The sequence below is a fragment of the Salvelinus alpinus genome, unplaced genomic scaffold, assembly GCF_045679555.1.
Source record: "Salvelinus alpinus unplaced genomic scaffold, SLU_Salpinus.1 scaffold_178, whole genome shotgun sequence".
NCBI classification, from domain to species: Eukaryota; Metazoa; Chordata; class Actinopteri; order Salmoniformes; family Salmonidae; genus Salvelinus; species Salvelinus alpinus.
The window spans coordinates 41144-46430 of record NW_027256119.1 but is presented as its reverse complement, the minus strand read 5'-3'; the positions used below and the strand labels follow the sequence as shown (position 1 = coordinate 46430).

The window sequence follows — 5287 nt, the reverse complement described above, 5'->3', positions numbered from 1 at the left end:
TCAGTTTAGTAATATTCTCTCAGCTCTCTCAGTTTAGTAATACTCTCTCAGTTTAGTAATACTCTCTCGGGTTAGTAGTACTTTCTCAGTTTAGTAAAACTCTCTCAGTTTAGTAATACTCTCTCAGTCTTGTAATACTCTCTCAGCTCTCTCAGTTTAGTAATACTCTCTCAGTTTAGTAACACTCTCTCAATTTAGTAATACTCTCTCAGTCTAGTAACACTCTCTCAGTTTAGTAACACTCTCTCAGTTTAGTAATACTCTCTCAGTTTAGTAATATTCTCTCAGTTTAGTAATATTCTCTCAGCTCTCTCAGTTTAGTTATACTCTCTCAGTTTAGTAATATTCTCTCAGTTTAGTAATACTCTCTCAGTCTAGTAACACTCTCTCAGTTTAGTAATACTCTCTCAGTTGAGTAATACTATCTCAGTCTAGTAACACTCTCTCAGTTTAGTAATACTCTCTCAGTTTAGTAATACTCTCTCGGGTTAGTAATACTCTCTCAGTTTAGTAATACTCTCACAGTTTAGTAATATTCTCTCAGTTTAGTAATACTCTCTCAGTCTAGTAACACTCTCTCAGTTTAGTAATACTCTCTCAGTTTAGTAATATTCTCTCAGTGTAGTAATACTCTCTCAGTTTAGTAATATTCTCTCAGTTTAGTAATATTCTCTCAGTTTAGTAATATTCTCTCAGTTTGGTAATACTCTCTCAGTTTAGTAATACTCTCTCAGTCTAGTAACACTCTCTCCGTTGAGTAATATTCTATCAGTTTTGTAATACTCTCTCAGTTGAGTAATACTCTCTCAGTTTAGTAATACTCTCTCAGTTTAGTAATACTCTCTCGGGTTAGTAATACTCTCTCAGTTTAGTAATACTCTCACAGTTTAGTAATACTCTCTCGGGTTAGTAATACTCTCTCAGTTTAATAATACTCTCACAGTTTAGTAATATTCTCTCTGTTTAGTAATACTCTCTCAGTCTTGTAATACTCTCTCAGCTCTCTCAGTTTAGTAATACTCTCTCAGTTTAGTAACACTCTCTCAATTTAGTAATACTCTCTCAGTCTAGTAACACTCTCTCAGTTTAGTAACACTCTCTCAGTTTAGTAATACTCTCTCAGTTTAGTAATATTCTCTCAGTTTAGTAATATTCTCTCAGCTCTCTCAGTTTAGTTATACTCTCTCAGTTTAGTAATATTCTCTCAGTTTAGTAATACTCTCTCAGTGTAGTAACACTCTCTCAGTTTAGTAATACTCTCTCAGTTGAGTAATACTATCTCAGTCTAGTAACACTCTCTCAGTTTAGTAATACTCTCTCAGTTTAGTAATACTCTCTCGGGTTAGTAATACTCTCTCAGTTTAGTAATACTCTCACCGTTTAGTAATATTCTCTCAGTTTAGTAATACTCTCTCAGGTTAGTAATACTCTCTCAGTTTAGTAATACTCCCCCAGTTTAGTAATACTCTCTCAGTTTAGTAATATTCTCTCAGTTTAGTAATATTCTCTCATTTCTCTCAGTTTAGTAATACTCTCTCAGTTTAGTAATATTCTCTCAGTTTAGTAATACTCTCTCGGTTTAGTAATACTCCCTCAGTTTAGTAATACTCTCTCAGTTTAGTAATATTCTCTAAGTTTAGTAATACTCTCTCAGTCTAGTAACACTCTCTCAGTTTAGTAATACTCTCTCAGTTGAGTAATACTATCTCAGTCTAGTAAAACTCTCTCAGTTTAGTAATACTCTCTCAGTGTAGTAATACTCTCTCAGTTTAGTAATATTCTCTCAGTTTAGTAATACTCTCTCAGTTTAGTAATATTCTCTCAGCTCTCTCAGTTTAGTAATACTCTCTCAGTTTAGTAATACTCTCTCGGGTTAGTAGTACTTTCTCAGTTTAGTAAAACTCTCTCAGTTTAGTAATACTCTATCAGTCTTGTAATACTCTCTCAGCTCTCTCAGTTTAGTAATACTCTCTCAGTTTAGTAACACTCTCTCAATTTAGTAATACTCTCTCAGTCTAGTAACACTCTCTCAGTTTAGTAACACTCTCTCAGTTTAGTAATACTCTCTCAGTTTAGTAATATTCTCTCAGTTTAGTAATATTCTCTCAGCTCTCTCAGGTTAGTTATACTCTCTCAGTTTAGTAATATTCTCTCAGTTTAGTAATACTCTCTCAGTCTAGTAACACTCTCTCAGTTTAGTAATACTCTCTCAGTTTAGTAATATTCTCTCAGTGTAGTAATACTCTCTCAGTTTAGTAATATTCTCTCAGTTTAGTAATATTCTCTCAGTTTAGTAATATTCTCTCAGTTTGGTAATACTCTCTCAGTGTAGTAATACTCTCTCAGTCTAGTAACACTCTCTCCGTTGAGTAATATTCTATCAGTTTTGTAATACTCTCTCAGTTGAGTAATACTCTCTCAGTTTAGTAATACTCTCTCAGTTTAGTAATACTCTCTCGGGTTAGTAATACTCTCTCAGTTTAGTAATACTCTCACAGTTTAGTAATACTCTCTCGGGTTAGTAACACTCTCTCAGTTTAGTAATACTCTCTCAGTTTAGTAATATTCTCTCAGTTTAGTAATATTCTCTCAGCTCTCTCAGGTTAGTTATACTCTCTCAGTTTAGTAATATTCTCTCAGTTTAGTAATACTCTCTCAGTCTAGTAACACTCTCTCAGTTTAGTAATACTCTCTCAGTTTAGTAATATTCTCTCAGTGTAGTAATACTCTCTCAGTTTAGTAATATTCTCTCAGTTTAGTAATATTCTCTCAGTTTAGTAATATTCTCTCAGTTTGGTAATACTCTCTCAGTTTAGTAATACTCTCTCAGTCTAGTAACACTCTCTCCGTTGAGTAATATTCTATCAGTTTTGTAATACTCTCTCAGTTGAGTAATACTCTCTCAGTTTAGTAATACTCTCTCAGTTTAGTAATACTCTCTCGGGTTAGTAATACTCTCTCAGTTTAGTAATACTCTCACAGTTTAGTAATACTCTCTCGGGTTAGTAATACTCTCTCAGTTTAATAATACTCTCACAGTTTAGTAATATTCTCTCTGTTTAGTAATACTCTCTCAGTCTTGTAATACTCTCTCAGCTCTCTCAGTTTAGTAATACTCTCTCAGTTTAGTAACACTCTCTCAATTTAGTAATACTCTCTCAGTCTAGTAACACTCTCTCAGTTTAGTAACACTCTCTCAGTTTAGTAATACTCTCTCAGTTTAGTAATATTCTCTCAGTTTAGTAATATTCTCTCAGCTCTCTCAGTTTAGTTATACTCTCTCAGTTTAGTAATATTCTCTCAGTTTAGTAATACTCTCTCAGTGTAGTAACACTCTCTCAGTTTAGTAATACTCTCTCAGTTGAGTAATACTATCTCAGTCTAGTAACACTCTCTCAGTTTAGTAATACTCTCTCAGTTTAGTAATACTCTCTCGGGTTAGTAATACTCTCTCAGTTTAGTAATACTCTCACCGTTTAGTAATATTCTCTCAGTTTAGTAATACTCTCTCAGGTTAGTAATACTCTCTCAGTTTAGTAATACTCCCCCAGTTTAGTAATACTCTCTCAGTTTAGTAATATTCTCTCAGTTTAGTAATATTCTCTCATTTCTCTCAGTTTAGTAATACTCTCTCAGTTTAGTAATATTCTCTCAGTTTAGTAATACTCTCTCGGTTTAGTAATACTCCCTCAGTTTAGTAATACTCTCTCAGTTTAGTAATATTCTCTAAGTTTAGTAATACTCTCTCAGTCTAGTAACACTCTCTCAGTTTAGTAATACTCTCTCAGTTGAGTAATACTATCTCAGTCTAGTAAAACTCTCTCAGTTTAGTAATACTCTCTCAGTGTAGTAATACTCTCTCAGTTTAGTAATATTCTATCAGTTTTGTAATACTCTCTCAGTTGAGTAATACTCTCTCAGTTTAGTAATACTCTCTCAGTTTAGTAATACTCTCTCAGTTTAGTAATACTCTCTCAGTTTGGTAATACTCTCTCGGGTTAGTAATACTCTCTCAGTTTAGTAATACTCTCACAGTTTAGTAATACTCTCTCGGGTTAGTAATACTCTCTCAGTGTAATAATACTCTCACAGTTTAGTAATATTCTCTCTGTTTAGTAATACTCTCAGTGTTGTAATACTCTCTCAGCTCTCTCAGTTTAGTAATACTCTCTCAGTTTAGTAACACTCTCTCAATTTAGTAATACTCTCTCAGTCTAGTAATATTCTCTCAGTCTAGTAACACTCTCTCAGTTTAGTAAAACTGTCTCAGTTTAGTTATATCCTCTCAGTTTAGTAATACTATCTCAGTCTAGCAACACTCTCTCAGTTTAGTAATACTCTCTCAGTTTAGTAATACTCTCTCAGTTGAGTAATAATCTCTCCGTTGAGTAATTTTCACTCAGTTTAGTAACACTCTCTCAGTTTAGTAATACTCTCTCAGTTTAGTAATATTCTCTCAGTTTAGTAATACTCTCTCCGTTTAGTAATATTCTCTCCGTTTAGTAATATACTCTCTCAGTTTTGTGGTCCCGTGTGGCTCAGTTGGTAGAGCATGGCGCTTGCAACGCCAGGGTTGTGGGTTCAATTCCCACGGGGGGACCAGGACGAATATGTCGAACTTTCCATTTTGTAGTCGCTCTGGATAAGAGCGTCTGCTAAATGACTTAAATGTAAAAATGTTAAATGTAGTAACACTCTCTCAGTTTAGTAATACTCTCTCAGTTTAGTAATATTCTCTCAGTTTAGTAATATTCTCTCAGCTCTCTCAGTTTAGTTATACTCTCTCAGTTTAGTAATATTCTCTCAGTTTAGTAATACTCTCTCAGTCTAGTAACACTCTCTCAGTTTAGTAATACTCTCTCAGTTGAGTAATACTATCTCAGTCTAGTAACACTCTCTCAATTTAGTAATACTCTCTCAGTTTAGTAATACTCTCTCGGGTTAGTAATACTCTCTCAGTTTAGTAATACTCTCACAGTTTAGTAATATTCTCTCAGTTTAGTAATTCTCTCTCAGGTTAGTAATACTCTCTCGGTTTAGTAATACTCCCTCAGTTTAGTAATACTCTCTCAGTTTAGTAATATTCTCTCAGTTTAGTAATATTCTCTCATTTCTCTCAGTTTTGCAATACTCTCTCGGTTTAGTAATACTCCCTCAGTTTAGTAATACTCTCTCGGTTTAGTAATACTCCCTCAGTTTAGTAATACTCTGTCAGTTTAGTAATATTCTCTAAGTGTAGTAATACTCTCTCAGTCTAGTAACACTCTCTCAGTTTAGTAATACTCTC

The 5287-nt window shown here is 33.9% G+C and overlaps 1 non-coding gene across 1 annotated transcript; it reads left to right on the top strand.

The window, feature by feature from the left end:
- The first annotated feature begins 4525 nt into the window (after nt 1–4525).
- trnaa-ugc (transfer RNA alanine (anticodon UGC)) lies at nt 4526–4602 on the top strand. Its single transcript has one exon. It is a non-coding gene; the product is annotated as a tRNA-Ala (tRNA).
- Nucleotides 4603–5287: the final 685 nt, after the last annotated feature.